Here is a 24,730-nt window from a genome sequence, read left to right on the forward strand (position 1 = left end):
ACCATATTACATGGTATATTAGGTAGAAAATGCCAAGAGCAGAAGGCAATCATCAGATCCGTGAAGCAAATTTACTGAAACTGTTAGTAAATTTACTGGATCGTTGCTTTTGGAATTCCACAGAAATCATGCAAGTCACTGTATTTAGAAAAAGTATGTAACTGCCTAAATGCAATATCAAAGAATGATAACAGAATGCTCCCTGAAATTACTTTTGTTGAGAATGACCTGCCTTTACTTCAGCTTTTCCTTCAGATCCAGTCAAATGTGTTTCAATCCTTATTCAAATAAAGAGTATGGGATAGCTTTTCAAAACCAATAACAGAAAATTGCTTTCGGAAAGCCAAACAGAGAATACACATTCACTTGCGTACCTTAGTACATAGCCACCACAGGTCATAGTCCTACAACAAATTTCAGCCAGCTCTCCAGCCAAAAGTGCTTATGAACAGCAAATACCCAATTACAGAAAGTTGCTGCCATCTACAGTCTTCATGAAACTTTATCCTAAAGAGTCAAAAATTTTTCTGAAATCACAGAGTCCCTATTTTAAACAGATTCAACGTATCAGCCTATATTCCCAAAAAAGAATACATGAGAAAGCACCTTGTTCATTAAAACCTTCCAGATGATCTCTGAGATTTCTTATTAGTTGGACTTGATCTTTTAAACCCAGATGGATTTAATTAAAAAAAAACAAGTATTTAAAACTTAGAATAATTTTAGTAAATTAGCTTTCTTGTACCAAGTGATATATAAACAGCAACAAAGATCTCTTATGACCTTATCTATATTTTCACAGTGGTCTTAATCATCATCTAATTAATTTTTTCCTCTTATAACCACTTAATTAGTAACATACAAATTACTGTTAAATGCCACATGGTAAAATGATTAACTGCTGAGAATCTGAATTGAGAAGACTTATCTTCAACCTCTGGCTCTACAGCTTATCAGTGGTATGACACTGGACAAGTAACTTGGCATCTCTGTGCCTCAGTTTCTTCCTTATTAAAGTGGAGAAAATACCTATTCTGTAAGGGTATTGTGAGATTTAAATTTAAAAATTCATTAAGAACACTAATAACAGGGCTTCCCTGGTGGCACAGTGGTTGAGAATCCGCCTGCCAATGCAGGAGACACAGGTTCGTTCCCTGGTCCGGGAAGATCCCACATGCCGCGGAGCGGCTAGGCCTCTGAGCCATGGACGCCGAGCCTGCGCGTCCGGAGCCTCTGCTCCGCAAAAAAAAAAAAAAGAAAAAAAAAGAAAAAAACATGAAAAGGTAAGGAATGGTACTTCATTATCTTATCTCTATGTGTGTATGTAAATTTGTATATTACATATATATATATATATATGGAGGTGTTATCTACATTCCCATAAGTCAGCATAGTAGGTGAAGCCAAAGTATTTTATTCCAGTGATTCTCAAACCTGGTTGAGCATTGGAATATCTTTGGGAGCCCTTAAAGATTGTGGATGCCCCACTTCATTCCAAGATTCTGACGTTCATAGGCCAGTTCTTTTTTCAAAGTACCCCAAGTGATTCTAATGTGTGGCCAAAGTTGAGAACCAGTATTATATATTCAGTTGTACATTTTTATTATATAACATAACAAAAAATTAAAATAAAATAAATTATTTCAACTATGCACATGAGTTGAAAACTTATGGTATTCATCAACTGTATAGTTAATTTTACCATGCCCTGTATATTGTTTTTCAAATATGTCTATGTTGAAAACATTTATTTATAAAATAAACCATTTTCCTACTTGTCAGCACATTTTGACAGTGAAGTGGAAAAAAATCATATTTATTTTTACCTATCAGCAACACCACTAGAGAGGATTTTATTATTAAAGCATACCTGCTTATTTGGTGGAAGCATTTTAGCTGGTTAATTAATGGTTTAAAAAATTGGGAGATTTCTGTAAGCCTGATAATCTTACAGGCTTTAGCAAGTTACCCTAGCCAAATTGGAGTAAAGACTAAAGACTAATTCTATATTTGTAATCTGATAAAAAATGGGAAAAGAAAAGTAAAAAAGAAGTCATCATAGTCTATAAAGTTTATCATTTTACATTTCTACAAGTGCATTTTGAATTTTTAAACCACAAGATAATACTTACAGAGGATGTGTTGTATCTGTATTCAGTAGCAAAGATCACTGTAAATGTTTATCACTTTAAATAACACATCGCGGAGGGCGGAGAGAAGATGGCGGAAGAGTAAGACGCGGAGATCACCTTCCTCCCCACAAATACATCAGAAATACATCTACGTGGAACTGCTCCTATAGAACACCCACTGAACGCTGGCAGAAGACCTCAGACCTCCCAAAAGGCAAGAAACTCCCCACGTACCTGGGTAGGGCAAAAGAAAAAAGAATAAACAGAGACAAAAGAATAGGGATGGGATCTGCACCAGTGGGAGGGAGCTGTGAAGGAGAAAAAGTTTCCACACACTAGAAGCCCCTTCACGGTCGGAGGCTGGGAGCTGAGGCTCGGGCTTTGGTCGGAAGCCGGGAGAGGTCTGGAGTTGGCGGCATGAACATAGCCTGAAGGGGCTAGTGCACCACGGCTGGCCAGGAGGGAGTCCGGGAAAAAGTCTGGAGCTGCCGAACAGGCAAGAGACCTTTTCTTCCCTCTTTGCTTCCTGGTGCGCGAGGAGAGGGGATTAAGAGCGCTGCTTAAAGGAGCCCCAGAAACGGGCACGGAGCTGGCAAAGAGACAAGAGGCTTTTTCTTGCCTCTTTGTTTCCCGGTGCGAGAGGAGAGGGGTTTAAGTGCGCCGCTTAAAGGAGCTCCAGAAACGGGCACGAGCCGTGGCTGTCGGCGCAGACACCAGAGACGGGCATGGGACGCTAGGGTTGCTGCTGCCGCCAACAAGAAGCCTGTGTGCAAGCACAGGTCACTCTCCACACCTCCCCTCCCGGTACCCTGTGCAGCCCGCCACTGCCGGGGTCCCGGGATACAGGGACAGCTTCCACGGGAGAACGCACGGGGCACCTCAGGCTGGTGCAACGTCACGCTGGCCTCTGCTGCCGCGGGCTCGCCCCGCATCCGTGCGCCACCCTCCACTCGGCCTGAGTGAGCCAGAGCCCCCGAATCAGCTGCTCCTTTAACCCCGTCCTGTCTGAGCGAAGAGCAGACGCCCTCGGACGAACTACGCACAGAGGCGGGGCCAAGTCCAAAGCTGAACCCCAGGAGCTGTGAGAACAAAGAGGAGAGTGGGAGGTCTCTCCCAGCAGCCTCAGAAGCGGCAGATTAAAGCTCCACAATCAGCTTGAAGTGCCCTGCATCTGTGGAATACCTGAATACACAGCGAATCATCCCAAGTTGAGGAGGTGGACTTTGGGAGCAAGATATATTATGATTTTACGCTTTTTCTCTTTTTGTGAGTGTGTATGTGTGTGCTGCTGTGTGAGATTTTGTCTGTATAGATGTGCTTTCACCATTTGTCCTAGGGTTCTGACCAAACCAGTTTTTGTTTGTTTGTTTGTTTTTATAAAATTTTTCTTCTTAATAATTATTTTTTATTTTAATAACTTTATTTTATCCTACTTTATTTTATCTTCTTCCTTTCTTCCTTCTTTCTTCCTTCCTTTCTTCCTTCCTTCCTTCCACCCTTTCCTCCTCCCTTCCTCCCTCCCTTCTTTCCTTCCTTCCCTCCTCCCTTTCTTCTGCTTTTCCTTCTTTCCTTCCTCTCTTCCTTCTTTCCTTCCTTCCTTCCTTCCTTTCTTGCTTCCTTCCTTCCTTCATTTCTTCCTTCCTTCCTTCCTTTCTTTCTTTCTTTTCTATTTTTTCTCCCTTTTATTCTGAGCTGTGTGGATTAAAGGCTCTTGGTGCCCCAGCCAGGCATCAGGGATGTGTCTCTGAGGTGGGAGAACCAACTTCAGGACACTGGTCCACAAGAGACCACCCAGCTCCATGTAATATCAAATGGCAAAAATCTCCCAGAGATCTCCATCTCAACACCAAGACCCAGCCTCACTCAACGACCAGCAACCTACAGTGCTGGACACCCTATGCCCAACAAATAGCAAGACGGGACTACAGCCCCATCCATTAGCAGAGAGGTGCCTAAAATCATAATAAGGCTACCAACATCCCAAAACACACCACCAGACATGGACCTGCCCACCAGAAGGACAAGATCCAGCCTCATCCACAAGAACATAGGCACTAGTCCCCCAAACCAGGAAACCTACTCAACCCACTGAATCAACCTTAGCCACTGGGGACAGACACCAAAAACAACGGGAAATACAAAACTGCAGCCTGCAAAAAGGAGACCCCAAACACAGTAAGCAAAATGAAAAGACAGAAAAACAAACAGCAGATGAAGGAGCAAGGTAAAAACCAACCAGACCTAACAAATGAAGAGGAAATAGGCAGTCTACCTGAAAAAGAATTCAGAATAATGATAGTAAAGGTGATCCAAAATCTTGGAAATAGAATAGACAAAAAGCAAGAAACATTTAACAAAGACCTAGAAGAAATAAAGAGGAAGCAAGCAATGATGAGCAACACAATACATGAAATTAAAAATACTCTAGATGGGATCAATAGCAGAATAACTGAGGCAGAAGAACGGATAAGTGACCTGGAAGATAAAATAATGGAAATAACTGCTGCAGAACAGAATAAAGAAACAAGAATGAAAAGAACTGAGGACAGTCTCAGAGACCTCTGAGGGACAACAATAAATGCACCAACATTTGAATTCTAGGGGTCCCAGAAGAAGAAGAGAAAAAGAAAGGGACTGAGAAAATATTTGAAGAGATTATGGTTGAAAATTTCCCTAATATGGGTAAAGAAACAGTCAATCAAGTCCAGGAAGCACAGAGAGTCCCATACAGGATAAATCCAAGGAGAAACACGCCAAGACACATATTAATCAAACTATCAAAAATTAAATACAAAGAAAACATATTAAAAGCAGCAAGGGAAAAACAACAAATAACACACAAGGGAATCCCCATAAGGTTAACAGCTGATCTTTCAGCAGAAACTCTGCAAGCCAGAAGGGAGTGGCAAGACATATTTAAAGTGATGAAGGAGAAAAACCTACAACCAAGATTACTCTACCCAGCAAGTACCTCATTCAGATTTGATGGAGAAATTAAAACCTTTACAGACAAGCAAAAGCTGAGAGAGTTTAGCACCACCAAACCAGCTTTACAACAAATGCTAAAGGAACTTCTCTAGGCAAGAAAAACAAGAGAAGGAAAAGACCTACAAGAACAAACCCAAAACAATTAAGTAAATGGTAATAGAAACATACATATCGATAATTACCTTAAATGTAAATGGATTAAATGCTCCCACCAAGAGACACAGACTGGCTGAATGGATACAAAAATAAGACCCATATATATGCTGTCTACAAGAGACCCACTTCAGACCCAGGGACACATACAGACTGAAAGTGAGGGGATGGAAAAAGATATTCCATGCAAATGGAAATCAGAAGAAAGCTGGAGTAGCAATTCTCATATCAGACAAAATAGACTTTAAAATAAAAACTATTATGAGACAAAGAAAGACACTACATAATGATCAAGGGATTGATCCATGAAGAAGATATAACAATTGTAAATATTTATGCACCCAACATAGGAGCACCTCAATACATAAGGCAAATACTAACAACCATAAAAGGGGAAATTGACAGTAACACAATCATAGTAGGGGACTTTAACACCGCACTTTCACCAGTGGACAGATCATCCAAAATGAAAATAAATAAGGAAACACAAGCTTTAAATGATACATTACACAAGATGGACTTAATTGATATTTATAGGACATTCCATCCAAAAACAACAGAATACACATTTTTCTCAAGTGCTCATGGAATATTCTCCAGGATAGATCATATTTTGGGTCACAAATCTAGCCTTGGTAAATTTAAGAAAATTGAGATAGCATCAAGTATCTTTTCTGACCACAGTGCTATGAGACCAGATATCAATTACAGGAAAAGATCTGTAAAAAATACAAACACATGGAGGCTAAACAATACACTACTTAATAACGAAGTGATCACTGAAGAAATCAAAGAGGAAATCAAAAAATACTTAGAAACAAATGACAATGGAGACACGATGACGCAAAACCGATGGGATGCAGCAAAAGCAGTTCTAAGAGGGAAGTTTATAGCAATACAATCCTACCTTAAGAAACAGGAAACATCTGGAATAAACAACCTAACTTTGCACCTAAAGCAATTAGAGAAAGAAGAACAAAAAAACCCAAAATTTAGCAGAAGGAAAGAAATCATAAAGATAAGATCAGAAATAAATGAAAAAGAAATGAAGGAAATGATAGCAAAGATCAATAAAACTAAAAGCTGGTTCTTTGAGAAGATAAACAAAATTGATAAACCATTAGCCAGACTCATCAAGAAAAAAAGGGAGAAGACTCAATAGAATTAGAAATGAAAAAGGAGACGTAACAATGGACACTGCAGAAATACAAAAGATTATTAGAGATTACTACAAGCAACTGTATGCCAATAAAATGGACAACCTGGAAGAAATGGACAAATTCTTATAAATGCACAACGTACCGAGACTGAACCAGGAAGAAATAGAAAATATGAACAGACCAATCACAAGCACTGAAATTGAAACTGTGATTAAAAATCTTCCAACAAACAAAAGCCCAGGACCAGATGGCTTCACAGGCGAATTCTATCAAACATTTAGAGAAGAGCTAACACCTATCCTTCCCAAACTCTTCCAAAAGATAGCAGAGGGAGGAACACTCCCAAACTCATTCTATGAGGCCACCATAACCCTGATTCCAAAACCAGACAAAGACGTCACAAAGAAAGAAAACTACAGGCCAATATCACTGATGAACATAGGTGCAATAATCCTGAACAAAATACTAGCAAACAAAATCCAACAGCACTTTAAAAGGATCATACACCATGATCAAGTGGGGTTTATCCCAGGAATGCAAGGGTTCTTCAATGTATGCAAATCAATCAACATGATACACCATATCAACAAACTGAAGGAGAAAAACCATATGATCATCTCAATTGATGCAGAGAAAGCTTTTGACAAAATTCAACACCCATTTATGATAAAAACTCTCCAGAAAGTGGGCATACAGGAAACTTTCCTCAACATAATAAAGGCCATATATGAAAAACCCACAGCGAGCATCATTCTCAATGGTGAAAAACTGAAACCATTTCCACTAAGATCAGGAACAAGACAAGGTTGCCCACTCTCACCACTCTTATTCAACATAGTTTTGGAAGTTCTAGCCACAGCAATCAGAGAAGAAAAAGAAATAAAAGGAATCCAAATCAGAAAAGAAGAAATAAAGCTGTCACTGTTTGCAGATGACACGATACTATACATAGAGAATCCTAAGGATGCTACTAGAAAACAACTATAGCTAATCAGTGAATTTGGTAAAGTAGCAGGATACAAAATTAATGCACAGAAATCTCTGGCATTCTTATACACTAATGATGAAATATCTGAGAGTGAAATTAAGAAAACACTCCCATTTACCATTGCAACAAAAAGAATAAAAAATCTAGGAATAAACCTACCTAAGGAGACAAAAGACCTGTATGCAAAAAAATTATAAGACACTGATGAAAGAAATTAAAGATGATACAAATAGATGGAGAGATATACCATGTTCTTGGATTGAAATAATCAACATTGTGAAAATGACTCTACTACCCAAAGCAATCTACAGATTCAATGCAATCCCTATCAAACTACCACTTGTTAATAAGTTACTGACATCCTTTGAAGAGGCATTTGTGGTAGGCAGAATAATGGCTCCCCCAAAGATGTCCACATCTAAATCCCTGGAACCTGTGTGAATATGTTACCTTACATGGCAAAAGGGATTTTGCTGATGTGATTAAACTAAGGATTTTGAGATGGGGAGATTACTCTGGATTAACTGGGTTTGTCCTAAGTATAATCACAGGGTTTCTACAAGTGAAAGAGGGAGACAGGAGACTGAGGGAAGGAGATGCGATGATGGAAGCAAAATTTGCAGTGATGCATTTGCTGGCTGGGGGCCATGAGCAAATGAAAGCATGTGGCCTCTAGAAACGGGAAAGTCAAGGAAACCTACTTTCGTCTAGAGCCTCCAGAAGGAACAGCCTTGCCAAATTTCGATTTTAGCCTCATGAGACCCATTTCATACTTCTGACCTCCAGAACTGTAAGATAATTACTGTGTGCTGTTTTAAGCCACTAAGTTTATAGTAGTTTGCTACAGCAGAAATAAGAAACTAATACATTTTGGTTAAACTAGTTGCCACTCCATCTAGAAAAGGGGTACAGATTTACTTATTTACAAAACAGAAGTAGAGTCACAAATGTAGAAAACACGCTTATGGTTACCAGGGGATAAGGGTGGGGAGGGATAAATTGGGAGACTGGGGTTGACATATACACACTACTATATATAAAATAGATAACTAACAAGGACCTACTGTATAGTACAAGGAACTCTACTCAATACTCTGTAATGACTTACATGGGAAAAGAATCTAAAAAAAAGAGTATATATTTTATAACTGATTCACTTTGCTGTACACCTGAAACTAACACAACACCGTAAATCAACTATACTCCAATAAATTTTTTTTAAAGATAGTTAAAAGAAAAAAACAGCTAGTTTCCACTTTTCACATAAACTCTTGAGTTATGGAGTTAAGAAACCTGAAATCAAATCCCAACAGCTCAGGTTACTTAACTTTTCCATGCTTCAGTTTCCTTGTCTATAAAGTGAGGGTAGTAATAGTACCTACTTCACAGGGTTGTTGAGAGTATTAAATGAAATCATACATGTGAAATACTTGGATTAGTGTCTAGCACATAGCAAGTGCTCAATAAAGTTTGTTATTATTATGTCATATGATGAAGGGTTAAGGAGAACCCTAACTAACAGCAAAGAAGTAAGGCAGTGAGACCTGGAGAGAGCTGAGACTTGTAGAAGCTCATTGATCTCAAGGTCACCAGACTACTTTGAACTGACTCAAGTCATATTCCCAGTTATGTTGGCCTCTGGTCCAACAGGTCTTTTGCACTATAATACATTATTTGTGGCAGACACTGCTAACTGTCCCCTTCACTTTAGTAATAGAATTCCTGCATTTTCTCCTGGCACAGGGTCACACAACAGACTACTTTTTACATTCTTCCTTACAATTAGATGTCTCAATGTGTCTATATTCTGATCAGTGGGATGTAGATAGAATTGAAGTATTCCACTTCTGGGCCAATCTTCTAAAGGGTAGATGTTTGATCTCTATTTTCTCCTTCCTTTATTCTAAAGGTTAGAACATGGGCAAAGTGCTAGTGAAGCAGCTCCAGCCATGCAAGAGAAGACTTCACCCTAGGAGATGATGGACAAGAAAAAGAAAGGAAACCAGATTCCAGGATGATCTCATTGAACAGGGCTAACCACTGACTTGGACCATCCACCTACCTCTAGACTATCACATGTAAGAGAAGCAACTTCTATTTTGTCTAAGACACTTACCTGATCCATCTTCTATATACTTATACTGTTTCTATAAATAATTTAATTAAATAGAAGGGGAAAAGGGAATATAGAGCAAAAATAGAGGAACCCTGAGGCTTCACATTGATAAATCTAATCATTACCTCTAGGAAAACATTGGAAATCTCTTTTCTGAAGGATAATAAAAATATTGATCATAACTTTAATTGCAAACACATTATGTTCCAGGCACTAAGTTAAGTTTTTTGTTTGTTTGTTTGTTTTTTGCGGTACGCGGGCCTCTCACTGTCGTGGCCTCTCCCGTTGCGGAGCACAGGCTCCGGACGCACAGGCTCAGCAGCCAGGGCTCACAGGCCTAGCCGCTCCATGGCATGTGGGATCTTCCCGGACCGGGGCACGAACCCGTGTCCCCTGCATCGGCAGGCAGACTCTCAACCACTGCGCTACCAGGGAAGCCCCTAAGTTAAGTTTTTAGTATACATTGTCCCATTAAGCTCTACTGTATTTCTAGGAGGATGGTCCAAATATATCCTCATTTTCAGATAAGAAAGGTGAGCCTTAATGATATTAACTAAACTGCCCAAGGTCACATGAGTAGAAAGTAATAGAGTTGAGATTTTTAACCAAAGCTGGCCAAATTCTACAACCCCAGATCTTCCTTACTCTATAGCCTGCCTCCCATGGAGGAATAGTAAATAATTTATTAATTTTGGAAGTAGCTAAGGTACTAAGACTATCACATGTACTTTTATATTATATTACTGCCAAGCAGTTGTGATTTTTTTTTTCTACTGGGAAACATACTTTACCTTTTCTTTCACCTAAGTTTTATGGGTATCTGGACATTTTTTAAATTGGAAATGTAAATTTGAGCTACACATCTTATGTGCACACACATACACAAACACATCAAACTTTTCAAGTTAACAGTGGGGTCAGCTCGCTCAAAGTGAGGGAACAGCTGTATAGGGTTTGGAACCTAAGCTGATAATTGCCTTCTTGCTCAAAGGAGCCAATATTAAGCAAATTATAATTTCAAATTATTATATATTCTTCAAATAGACATTCTTCAATCAGTTACTAAAGATTATTTCTGGAAACTGAAGCCTATCTCCTAATTACATGTTTTTTGATCTTTGAATGAGACTTCTCAAAAAAATAGACTGTAGTTTTGTTTAAAGACTACCCAGAAATTTCAGTCCTTTTTCTAAAGCATATTATTTCCTTTGAGTATAATATATATAGTTGGGCATGAGTAAATACCACTAATTTGAGATTTGATTTCTAGACCAGCAGTCATTTCAGGAAAGGACAGCAAAACCTGATTGTGAATATGCTATTGACATTTGGGCCTCTATTTAGGAATATAAAAATTCTTTCATTAAAACTATATCATCAAAACCATGTAATATGTTACAAGGAAGCTACAAATTTGGTGTTCAGTACTAAATTTAATGGAACTCAAATCTAGGCCCATTGAAAGAGATATTTGAATACAGATAATTTCAGATTTACAATCAAAATTTTGTTCTTGCCATGGACTGGATGTTTGTTTCCCCAAAAATTCATATGATGAAATCTAATCCTCTCAATGTGGTGACATTAAGAGGTGAGATCTTTGGGAGGTGACTAAGTCATGAGGGCAGAGCCCTCTCTAATTGGATTAATATCCTTGTAAAACAGACGCCAGAGAGCTCCCTTGAGCCTTCTGCCATGTGAGGACACAACAAGAAGATGGGCGTCTATGAATCAGAAAGCCAAAACATAGACCCTGTCATTGTGGAGCTCTCAGTCTGTTGGGGGAGTTGATTTCTAATCAGAGCACTATGAATAAATGTTAGATCACAGCTATGATAGGTTTTATGACGGAAAGATTAGATTGTTACAATAGGGCAAAAAAGGAATACATGATATTTCTCCGAGGGAGAAATGTTTAAGCTGTGTACTAAAAAATTAAAGAAGTTACTAGAGAAGAAGATGAAGGCTGTTGGAACTGTATGGGGAAAGGAGAGAGCATCCAAGAAATTAAAAGGAAGAGAGTGTGGATCTTGGGGCAAGATGAGGTTGGAAAAGAAGTCTGAGCCAGAATTGGCAGGGCTTTATACAACATGTTAATGATTTTAGTCACTGTCTTGGGAACGATAGGAAGCCAATGGAATGACAGGGAGACAAACAAACAAAAAAATATATTGATGACTTCTTGGCTATTTAGGGATTTTTAAAAATGTAATTGTGACTGTGTATGATTTCACCTTGAGGGCTAACTTTAGAACTAACATCCTCCCATCACCACCACCACCCCTTCCCATTAATATGTCTGCCACTAGATGTGTACTCTAGAAGTACATAGAAGGCAAAACATCGGACCAAGTTATAAGGGAAGTTTAGAGGTATTAAATTCTGATATTAAATTGTACTTTGTCATCAGCTGTTGACTTACTCCTTTTTCCACAGCTGTCTTAGAATAACCTCCTTCTTTTTAAAATTCTCACTTATTTACCATGGTTCCCCAAAATTCGAATTATGGAATTTGTGAAAATACAGCTACAATGGCTATTAGGGAATAAACCTTAACAGTAAGTTTTCCAGTTTGTTCTAAATATCTTGATAAGTTGTAATAAGGTTTTATTATGTATAAAGTGTGGGAAAATGATATAAATTTACTAATATAAAAGAACACAAAACAATTGCCTGAGAAAGTTATAAAGAAGTAAATAAATTCCTTTGTGAATAAAACAAAAAACAAAGAAATAGCAGTGTGACAGGCTGGAAGAGATCTGAAATATACTTCTAAAGTTTTAATTTTGTGAAAGGATTTCAGAGGAGATGGAAAAAATTAAATGGGTTTACAAAGATTATTCCAAATACTTAAAAGTATTTTATAAGACCTTCATTTCAAGTGATTATAAAAATGGAGAACAAATTCTTCTAGAATCAGAGGAGTATAAAGAAGAAGGAAGGAAGGAAGGATGGAGGGAGGGAAGGAAGGAGGGAAAGAAATAAAGAGAAATAGAAGGGGTGGAGGGAAGGAAGAAGGAAGGAAGAAAGAGGGAGGAAAGGATGGAGAGAAAAAAGGAGGAAACCAGAGAATCCAATTCTTACTCGGAGAAAAATATTAACTTTCTAAATTGAATTATTGTCACTTATAAACTTATTAAAAAAACTACTAAGGCCTTCTATATCCCCAAATATTGAGATCTCCTAAACTTAACATTTTTCAGGTTTTGGACAATAGTAACACCAAATAATAATAAAATATGGGGCTTTCATGTAAGACTTCTCTGTAGTAGATGCTGAGCTTCACTGAGATAATAGAGAACAGTTAAATCAATTTTTAATGACAAAAAATTGCCTCTATCTGAATGACCTCCAGATCTTGAGAAAACCTCATTTTATAAAATAGACATGCCACCAAAATGTTACTCATAAACCTTTTATTTTTTCTAATAGGATCATATTTCTCCACTAACTTATAATTTCTAACTTGCTTTATCTTCATTCCAAGCCATTCTTCAATTGGCAGGAATGCCCAATAGTTTGGCTTTTAGTTTCTCTGTCCAGAACCTGTCCTATGGTAAATGATTTTTAATTTTTAAAACAAAAGAACCAATAGATATTACTTATTAAAAGAAGAAAAGGGGCTTTGCAGTAAATATTTTTATGATACAGATTCATGTAACAGAATCAAACTTCAAAAGAATACTCATCTTACCTTCCAAACTGTATCAGTTAAAACTGGATAGCCTATCTTACAATAGCAAATAAACCCCCAAGAATCAGTGGCTTAACATATCAAAGTTAATCACTTCCTGATATTAGCTAGGGATCACTTAAAGGCATCTATCTTTCATGTGGTGACTCAGGGATTCAGGTCCTCTCCATCTCAACTCATGGCTTTCAGGATTTCTGTGGCAATAGAATATTCTTCTAGAAGGTCCTAAAGGATAAGTCATGGTCAGAACTATTAATTTGCATCCATCATTTCTACCCATCATCCACTAGACAGAATTAGATACATGGTCTCCATCTAACTGCAAAGGGAACACACAGATATTTGGTGAGGTCTCAGCCACCATTATCAGGTTTTATTATTTGCAGATACACTTCAAAAAGTGTCTACAGCACATTAGAATTCATGTTCTAATAGGTTTCTATTGAGTGTGTATGTGTGCATGTTTGAATAGACAGGAAATCACTAAATCATACCGGCTTGACTGAACACTAAAACTCTTCTTCTACAAATTCTTGTCTTCCCTTGCTATTCAATTAATTGGAAATTTCCTCTCCTCTTCCATCTCTTTATCTTTCCCTTCCTTCACTTGTTGCCTAGGAACAGCATCCCACCTCCAACTTGTCCATTCTTATTTAACCAGAAGGCTGATCCAAGTTGTAATCTACCATAGTAGAACTAGTTTAAATGCAGATACTTAGAAGAAGAGAAAGATAGAAATCATTAGCTGCCACTCAACATTCAGTTGCCAACCACTGTCACTAAGTCTTCCATCCCAATACTGGTTTGGGGGACAAAATACTCAGCCTCCCTCCCATATTCTCACTCACCAAACAACAAAGGGAAGGAAAGACAAGAAATAGAAGTTTGAGGATCCTAAGAGAAGAGAGAGAATGTTTCCTGCTTTCTAACAGCACCAAGAAGAAATAAGTCCGAAGGAATAAATGGCTTTGTGGTATATCTAGATAAAAACGTAGCCTTTCAAATGATCCCCATGCTCTAGATGTGGCAATGAAGCAGCAGAAAGCTTCTAGAACTGAAAGAGCCATACTTCTAGGAACACATGATGTCATTGCTAGAATAATGATAAGATATCACTGCTGCCACACACACATGCATACCTGGAGAAGACCCTGGAATGCTGGCATAAACCACAGAGAGCTGGAGGAAACACCAGAAGGGATGGAAATTACCTAACTTCTAGCCCCATCCCACTGCAACAAGAGAAATGAATGAAAATTCAAAATGCAAATTGAGTTGTTTCATGGAAAATTAACAATTACAATCTATGTTTGTAAACAGGTCAATATCTGTTATAGTCATATATAATTATTTAAAAATATGTGTATACATGTAGATTATAGCAAGAAGGAAAAAGCAAAAATAAAACATGCTAACTTTTAGGGATTATGAATAAATCTTATCATCAGAGTGTCCATAAGTGTAGTTTTAATAAACCAATAGTGCATACTTACTTAAATTACAAATGACAATATGGTTGTAAAACTCTCAAGATAATAAGACAATTTAGAGAAATTTAATAAATATATGAAAAAGTGTTGACCAATAGTTAGTAGCCAAACTTAAATTATAGATAGATTAAATACTTGAAAGTAAATAAAAAATTCTCACATGGATCTGATTTGTTTCTATTCTCTTTAGTAAAACTTCCAATAAAACAATCTAACCAGGCCCTTTTGAAAGTTGACACCATTATTAAATTTTAAAAGCTGACTTCTTAATCTTATTTAAATTCATGTTGAAAAAAATAAAAAATAAATTCATGTTGATTTTCCCTTATCTTTAATATCTACATGCCTAATGTCATAAATGATTCATGGCTAAACTAGGAACACAAAAATTTCAACATTTTGTTAATTGTCTACAATTACTGATTTTATTCTAAGTCATGCCTATATTTTTGATCAACTCTAAAGCATTTTGACTATCAACTACATATCACCTGCTGGTGGAATGAAGCAATAGGCATTCTAGTGAGCAAACAACACCATGAGTATTTGAGGCATAAACAAAATTAGCACTGAACTAAGAATGGGTCATTTGTAAATACCAACTGTAAAGTTTTTATCAGTAAGGAGAACTATTTTATCCCTTATTTTGATAAACTGTGAAGAAAAAATAGAAAAAAAAATTGTAGCTAGATGCAGCAGTAATTTAGGGCCCTAACACAAAAATTTTGAGAAACCAATGAGAAACATGACTACTTCATGAATATCTTCTCCTGCAAGGTCATTTGGACTTCTCATTAAATATTGCTTCTGGAAACTATGTTGAAACTTCAAAGTACTTTCCTCCACTAAAAATAGAAGATTTTGCTGCCTGTTGTAAATAATTTTGTTGCAACATATCATTTAGTACGTCAAGTAAAATGTGGCTCCTTACTCTCATTTAGTGAAGTAAAGGTACCTATTAAAAGATAAAGACACGTAATTTAAATTGCTTCTAGCTGAGCAGTCATCATCTGGACATATGCTATGCAAATAATACCCCACTTCCTGCTCTTCTCTTCATTTAATGCCATTAGTTTTACCTCTTGAATTTTGACACTGAAACAAAACAACAAAATTTTTTTAATAAAAATTGTGCAATTAAACTACAAATAAGGTGAGATATTCTGGCTAACCCAATAAAATATAATATTTCATCATGGTTAACATTATTTTTCCATAATTTTGTAAATTCCACGGCAAAAATAATCTTCTAAAGTTTGACAAATGTCTTCATATTACAAGAAATCGTGTAATAAAATCATAAGCAAGGGACTTCACTGGTGGTCCAGTGGTTAAGAACCCGCCTTCCAATGCAGGGGACTCAGGTTCAATCCCTGGTCAGGGAACTAAGATCCCACATTCCATGGGGCAACTAAGCCCACGCACTGCAATTACTGAGCCCATGCACCACAACTAAAGAAGAAGCCTGCACACCACAACGAAAGATCCCGCGTGCCACATTAAGACCTGATGCAGCCAAAAATAATAAATAAATAAATGGTTTTTTTTTAATTATAAGCAAAAAATTCAATTTATCAAACATACTGAATGATGTAAGGGCTTTGGAGTCGTAATTTACATCCTGGTTCTAACACATTTTTTATGACCCTGAACAATGTATTGTATCTCATTAGGCCTCAGTTTCTCATATGTACAATGGGAATAATAGTATCTAATTCACGTGGTAGTTTTGAAGTTTAAAAGAAATAATAGCCTTTTAAGTATGCATCATAGTGCCTGGAACAGAGTAAGCACAAAAAAAGTGCTTATCTAAATATTATTATAATGTACGCTATGCATGGTGTCTAAAATCAAGTAAAGGAAGATCATTATAAGTTTTGAAGGATCAGGCTTAATAAAATCCCTTATCCATAGAAGCTTTGATGAAAAAAGTTCAAAAAATTGGTTTGAAAGCATGCTATGTATAGGAGAAGAACTGTTTGCTCAGTGTTAAATAAAAAGAAAACCATTCTACGTGGTAAGAAGAGAAAAGCAACACCTCCTTACATGATAGTCAAACTGCTGCAAACCAAAGGCAAAAGGAACAATCTTAAAAGAAGCCAAAGGAGAAAAAAAGCACACATTTTATACCAAGAAACATCAATGAGAATAACAGATGACTTCTAGTTTAAAAAAAAAAATTGAAGCCAGAAGACAATGGAACAACATCTTTAATGGTCTGAAATGGAAAAACAAAAAAGAGCTGTCATTATAGCATTCTGTATCTGGTGAATTATCTTTCAAAAAATAAACACAAAATAAAATAATTTTCATACACATGAAATTTTGACAACATTTACTGCCAGCAGATCTGAGAAATGCTGAAAGAAGTCCCTCAAGCTAAACAGAAATGAAAACAGGTAGAAATTCAAACAGGAAGAAAAAAAATCACTGAAAATGGTAAATATATGGGTAAATATAAAAGACAAATTTTTCTCTTTATAATTTCTTTAAAAGACAACAAGCTGTTTAAATTTTTTAAAAAATTCTTCTTAGAGTGTAAAAACTTTCAAGAGAACATCATTTCCATCCTAACAACAAGAAAAATACAGATAATCTAAAAATAAAACAAAAAAGCAAAACATTTCTTGAACCCATCAGACACCTCTGGTAACAGGGCAACTAACTGAACTGAATTTCAAAGTGTGACAAGTTCCTCTGAAAAGAGGTTGGTCCCATGAACTCTTTCATCTATGGCGGAGCACAAGAGGAAGAGGTGGCTGCCAAAAAAAAAAAAGAAAAAGAAAAAGAAAAAAGAACAAGAATAAACCAGCTAAAACTTTAAGAAATTCCTAAAGGCCAAGTGTGGGCTTGTAACAGTTTGCTTGCTCACAAACTCTTTTTCCATGGATTTCTGCTAAGTACTCATAAGAAAGATTCTGGTCAGAACAGGATACCAGGGAGAGCCACTGCCCTCAATGGGGACATCATGTGGGTGTTGATCAGCTACCGATAAGGCACAGGAACAAAGCAGTGCTGCTTCCATTCTCTCACATAAAGCAAAAACCTTAAGATGCTGGGCAAGAGGCATCAAACGTTCTTGCCACCACACCCTAGGCATGGTTTAAGTAGTAGAAGGAATCCTTATCTTCCACCCCAAAATATCAGACAAAGATTGACTGCTTCTTGAAGAAAAAGCTATCTGTTTCTGTGGAAGAGGCAGGAGAATCTTCTAGCCCACAATCCTACACTGATACAAAGCAGAGGTCTGCTTCCATGGGGAAAGAGGAAGAAAATTCGATCCTGCCCAAACCTCTCCAAAGATATAATACGTATCTCTTCTGTCACAAGAAGAAAGACCAGGAATACTGAGAAGGCCTTGCTCCTAAAGTCCTGGCATACAGGCTCTACCTAAGACTGAGGCTGGACAAGAATACCAAGTACAAGGACTGCTTAAATATCAGGGTTGAGGAAAGAATACTGAGATAAACTATCTGCTACCCCAGACTCCACCCACAATAAGCACACAGAGTTCATGTGTTCACTTTCTTTTCAGAGGGACTTGTCACACTTAGAAATTCAGTTCAGTTGGTTGCCTTGTCAGGCCACCACTGGAGAAAGTTGTAGCCTAATGTGTAAGGAGAATGATGATAACAACAACAAAACCTAAACCCAACTCAACTACTAATTATATTGAACTAAATTCCCACAGTAATGAACTGACAGAAAAAAACGCATGCCATTCCACAGCATAAGTATTATTTCTGTCAGCCTTTGTAGTTCTTCTCTATACAGTGGCTAGTGTTCAATCCAAAATTACAAGACATGTCACTGAGTCTAGAGTTCTCCAGAGAGATAGAACCAATAGGATGTGTGTGTGTTTATAGAAAGAGATTTGTTGTAAGTAACTGGCTTATGTGATTATGGAGGCTGTCATGTCCAAAATCTGCAGGGTGAGCCAGCAGGCTGGAGACCAAGGAAGAGCTGATGCTGAAGTTGAAGTCTGAAGGCCATCAGGCTGAAGATTCAGGGATAAGCTGACATTACAGTGCAAGTCTGAAGGCTGGCTACTAGCAGAATTCCCTCTTGCTCAAGAAATGTCAGTCTTTTGTTCCATTGGGGCTTTCAACTAACTGAATGAGGTCCATCCACATTATGAAGGGCAGTCTGCTCTACTCAAAGGCCACTGATTTAAATGTTATCTCATCCCCAAACCCCCAAACAGAAACATTCAGAATAATGTTTGACCATATATCTGAGTACCAGAATATTATTAAGCATCACAATTTAGTTTTTAGTAAAAGCAAGAAAAAAAAAGAAGAATGTCAAGAGTTAAAAGAATCAACAGAATCAGGGGCCAAAATGCAAATTACCAATATGATAAATGAAATAAATGACATTACCACAGATCCTAAACACATTAAAATGATAAGGAAATATTATGAACAACTTTATATCTATAATTTTGATAATACCATAGGGAGGTACTAAGTTACATGGCAATCTTGATTATGTATAATTCCCTTATGGTTATGGGAAGGGAGATGTTGAGTAAATGTTAACAATAATAGAATCTGCCATATCCAGTAACACCACTTCTGTTAAAAATATCATAATATATTACTATGTGCACATGGAGGTTGCAACATTATTTTTAGTTGTAAAAACATTAGAAACCACCTGGAATAGAGGAATAGGTGAATATATTTTAGTACAACCTTACAATGAATATTTTGCAGATAAAAAAATAATTAGAACTATCCATTTAACAAATTATCCTTTTTGCTTAAGCTATTACCAGTGGGTTCCTATTCTTTGCAAACTTTATTGTTTTGCATACTTTTTTCTCCTGAGCATTGTGATTTTCCCTACTCAGATATATAATCATCCTCCTAACCTATGGGCATCTCAAGTATGCACAAGAAACTTCTGAGACATTTCCATCCTCCTAGTCATGAAGAGGTCATATACACAAACCTAGTAGTGGAAAAGTTTCCTTTAAATATGTAATAACAACAACAATAATAATAATAAAGTCTAAAAAACTTAAAAATAGGGAACTATATTCAATATCCTGTGATAAACCATAATGGAAAAAAAATATTTAAAAAGAGTGTATATATATGAATAATTGAATCACTTTGCTGCACAGCAGAAATTAACACAACATTGTAAATCAACTATACTTCAATAAAAAATAAATAAATAAGAATTTAAAAACTAATAATAAAGTGCAGAGTAATTCATATCATGACAACTGTTAATGTCAATTTTTTAAAAATCTATTTTCACATGAATCTTGTCTCAGTATAGCTTGAGTTAGAAAGGCTTAATCCCTTGAAAACTATACCAGTCTTAAAACTTCCCATTGCCAGTCCATCAACTGTTAATTATAATACAGATGGTCAAGCAGCAAATGATTTAAAATAATATTTTATTCCACAATATTATTTACACAGTATGGTTGGATATGTTTTGGAGTATTTAGACTGTACATTTCCCAAAATAATTCAAATCAGTAAAAATACTTGGGCACTTACTATGTGCCTAGTTACATGCTAGATACTATAAAAAGTAAATTTAAAAGATAGATATTTGCCCTTGAAGAGTTTATATAACATTTGGTGAGAATATTACAGAAAAACACAAATATAATGCAATACTATATTAGCTATTTCACTGTACCTGATTTAAGTCAAGGCAAATGAGCTTTAGAATGGTCTATTATTTTCTCCTGCTTTGCACTCAGTTTGTGGAGCTAAGGTCTCCTCTTCTGAATATATTTCAACCCATTACATTTTACAATATTATATTAAAATAATCCATTCAAAACTTTTCCTAACAAACTGTAAGCACTTCTACACCAATTTATTTTTGTCTTGTTTACATCCTGAGTATGCAGCAGAACTGAATAAATGCTCATTGAAGTGCAATAAAACTGCACTGTTCCCTATACTGACTTGAATTACAAAAGGAGGACTCTAGGAAGGATGGTAGACAGTACTGTTTCTTTATTGCACCAGCATGTTTTGAATACCCTTCCTTTGTATGAGGAATTTCCCACTGTTTAACTCCCACCTCTCCAAGGTAGAAAATACCCCTGCAGTTAGGAGCAATCCTGAAACTCAATCAGACATTGCAGTAGGAAACCTTAGTGAGCAAGGTGAGGAACTATACAGCATGGTTTTCTAGTGAGGGTGGAAGTGAGAGTGCATCCAGCTCTCAGCCACAAAGCGATCGAAGTGTGTTCCTGGTGCAAAATTTCAGCAGGGAAAAATTTAACATCTAGCAGCAGCAGCAGCAGCAGTTTCCCTTCAGACAGTTCTACAGTGCGGTTTGGGCATTTTTCCTGGCCATTTAGCCTTGAGTTTGGTTCTTCAAATCTCCAACAGGCCTGTGAGATTCTCATTATCCTTTTAAATGAACTCCTTTTCTGTTTAATTCACCCAGACTCCTTTTCAGTTGCTTTCAGTTAAGAATATTAGCTGATGAAGTCAGTTTGAGCAAAGGAAAACAATTCTAAGAATCAATGATACATTAAAAATTAAGATTGATACTTTTCGTATATGTGGGAAATAGGGGTAATTCTAGTTATCAGAAGTACTATATTGGGAAGAAACTCACATTGTAGGAAATGGACCAGGATAAGTTAGAACCAACACTCAAAGATCCATTCCCTGAAATCCTGCCATCCCTGAGATCTGGCAAGTTGATGTGAAAAAATCGGCCTTGCAATCACTCCAGTCTCATGCAGGGAGAAACTAAATGGCTTATTTTTCTTATTTCAACCACTATTCCCAAGATGTGCTTATATGCAGGAACTCAATAGCAAAATTGTGCAAGGACAGAAACAATAACATTTCTGAGAGTCTATGCAGCCAAACATATCCTATGTGAGCTGGGTTTTTATTTAAATAGTTTGGTGCATGTTTTGTTTTCTCAGCTGCAGTCTGTTGTAATAGAGTAATTTGACTTTCAGTTTATGAGTGATTCTAAAGTACCACTGGAGTGAATCCACCAGCTCTTGCCAATGACGAGGGACAATAATCTTTTGACCAGTGGTTTCTCAAGCCTGGCTGCATATTGCTATATCCACAGGGAAATTTTTTAAACACTGAAACCTGGGTCTCAGTACCAAAGATTCTAGATTAATGGTTCAGGGGTGTGACCTGAGCATCAGGAGTTTTCTGTTTTGCCAGGTATTTCTCAGGTGAGCCAATGCTCAGAACCACAGATCTAGAGCCTGGCTAATCCATAGACCAGAAACTTGTGGCAGTTTATTAAAAATAAACCATCTCAGGCATCACTTCTGTACTACAAATCAGAATCTGCATCTTTAAAAGGTCCCAAATAACTGTACAAACACCAGCTGAGGAACACTGACCTAGACTATTTTTCCATCACTTGGGCCATTCAATAAAGCTCCATAATCAGTATTCAATAAAATTGTTCTTTCACCTGTCTTTTCCTTTCCCTTTCCCTTCTTCCTTCCTCCTCCATTCTCTCCTATCCCTTCCAGTGTTGTTGAAGCATCCTAAGCAAATGTTTCTCTTCAGGTTAATAATGCATATGTCTGAGATTTGTTTAAAAAGTCCATCTTTCTCTGTAAATTAACCATTTCACAATTAACCTGGCTGTGGCTTAAGACACTGAGTGCACTATAAAGCATAAGCTAATACTAATCACGGGAGTAGCATGTGAGGAAAACACTGTTGTGAAGGATGTTTTGCATATAAAGGATATTTAATTTTGAAATGGAAAAAAACATATGCAAAATTCTGACTTTATTAAATTGACAATAATATTGTCAATTGAGATTTTTACAGAATGAAGTAATAAGCCCTTCTGAAATTTGAAAGTAGTTATATTTATAGTGTTCCACAGCAAGGAAAAATATCATAATAAATTATTTTACATGAAATTGGGTTGGTTTTGTCTGACTTTTTCTTTTTTGTTTTGTTGTTTTCTTTATTTTAATAAACAGAATAGCTTAGACAAGAAAGAGAAATTAAGGAAACAAAAATATATTCTCTGTAATTACCACTCATTTGGCTTATAACATGGTATTTAATCCTGACAATTTCATGAATCCATGAATACTACATGTAGGTATTTTAAATTTTTAAATTTAGTGTTTTAGCTTACAATGTAGAATATAAAAATTTGCCAAACAGGGAAATTCTAGAATCTTGATAATAGTTTTTAAATTCAAAACCAAGAGACACTTTTTGGAGGCATAGATCATCATTCCACCAGATTTAAACCAAACATTCTCTGGTCTTTTTCCTATCTTCCCATTATTTCACAATACCAGGGCTAGGATAAGTTTCTCCCTGCTCAAATTTAATGTCACATCCATATTTCCCCATCCTAAGAGTGCTCACACCTCATCATACTTATCCCTTTGGTGCCTATCTTCCCCAGAAAACATTAATTTCAGGGAATGAAAAAACAGATCTAGCTGTTTATTGCTATATTCTCAGGTAGGGCCTCAAAAAATCTGTTGTAAGAATAAAATAATCAACTAATAATAAGTGATATCCAAGTATGTATTTTATTCACTAAAGTTATAACTAAATTTCTCCCAATCTGGAGATAATAATTTATAGAAGTTAGGGACTCTTTTATAAATCTAACTCTTTTATAATCCAATCTATTTTTAAAGTATAGGCGTCTCTAATAAATGTGAGAAGTGGAAATAAAGCACCCAGAAAGGAAAAAATCTTGCTACATTTTTCCAATTTGAAAATTCTGCTACTCAGCACAGAATAAAAATAAGAATTTCCTCTTTTTACAGTCATCTGTGAAAATCACACAACACAGGCCAAGCAGGTCTTACCCAGAATATAACTTAAAAGCATTCTCCATCTTGCTTGTCATGAACATTTTCTTCAAGATTCTTGACATACTTCATACAATTCCATGCCGATCTTTTATATTTTCCTTGGTTATGCCTTCTCTTACCTGAATACACTCTTTGGTGATGTTGATGAGGATGATGATTATTAGTTTTCTGGAATGCTTTCTGCAAAGTCACATTAGGAGATTTTCCTATTTCCCCTTTATCAGAGTTTATTTTTTCTCCTATTCCCTTCTCATAATAAAAATATTTTTTACACGTCAAGCTGCAAGAGTCTAAATTGGAGGCATCTTTACCCTTATTGATGTCATTCAACAAATATTTAGGGTGAATTTAACTAAGCTAACAGGTGGTGGAGACAAAGGATGGATATCCTTTTATGAGTTTTTAGACCAGTACAGGGGATTATATTTTCATTTATACAACAGTGGCACACAAATGTCATGAGAGAGATAAATAAAGTATTTTGACAGGTCAAAGGATTTATGTATTTTCCTCCTCTACGGCTGTATCTTCTCTAGGCACTACTCTGAACTACTATGTCAGTTAAAAATTGCAGCCAAGGGCTTCCCTGGTGGCGCAGTGGTTGAGTCTGACTGCCGATGCAGGGAACACGGGTTCGTTTCCCGGTCCGGGAAGATTCCACATGCCGCGGAGCGGCTGGGCCCATGAGCCATGGCCGCTGATCCTGCGCGTCCAAAGCCTGTGCTCTGCCACGGGAGGGGCCACAACAGTGAGAGGCCTGCGTACCAGAAAAAAAAAAAAAAAAAAAAATTGCAGCCAAGTCATATAAACCTCCCAAAAATGTGGTGTAAGCAAAAATGTGTTGTGTTTTTCTCACATCATGAGGTGTCCAGAGATAAGTTGTTGGTGGTATTAATTCAGCAGCTCAAGAATATCAGCTCTCAAGTCTCTGCATTCCTCTGGATCCTTCTGTCGGAATGGCTTTGTGGTCATAAGATGCATGCTCCACAACTGGAACTCATCCACAGTCTAGTCAGGAAGAAGGGCAAGAAGACATATACCAGCTAAATCTGGCTCTTTGGAAAAAATTTTCCCAGAAGCCTCACTTCCAGTTTCAAATCATTGGCCACAATTGAGTTGCATGACTATTGTAAGATTTTTAATTTGTTGGTCTGATTTTAAAATGTGATCCTCTGTGTTGTCTTA

At 36.7% G+C, this 24,730-nt stretch overlaps 1 long non-coding RNA gene across 5 annotated transcripts in view; it reads left to right on the plus strand.

Moving 5' to 3' along the window:
- Window positions 1-24,730, plus strand: part of LOC131767717 (uncharacterized) — a 134,379-nt gene that overhangs the window by 92,531 nt on the left and 17,118 nt on the right. For all 5 annotated transcript variants that reach the window (XR_009338824.2, XR_010836016.1, XR_010836017.1 and 2 more), the window contains one exon: window positions 9,331-9,499. This is a non-coding gene — a long non-coding RNA (uncharacterized lncRNA). The remainder of the gene's footprint in view (window positions 1-9,330; window positions 9,500-24,730) is intronic.

This window comes from Kogia breviceps, chromosome 13 (genome assembly GCF_026419965.1).
Source record: "Kogia breviceps isolate mKogBre1 chromosome 13, mKogBre1 haplotype 1, whole genome shotgun sequence".
Taxonomy (NCBI): Eukaryota; Metazoa; Chordata; class Mammalia; order Artiodactyla; family Physeteridae; genus Kogia; species Kogia breviceps.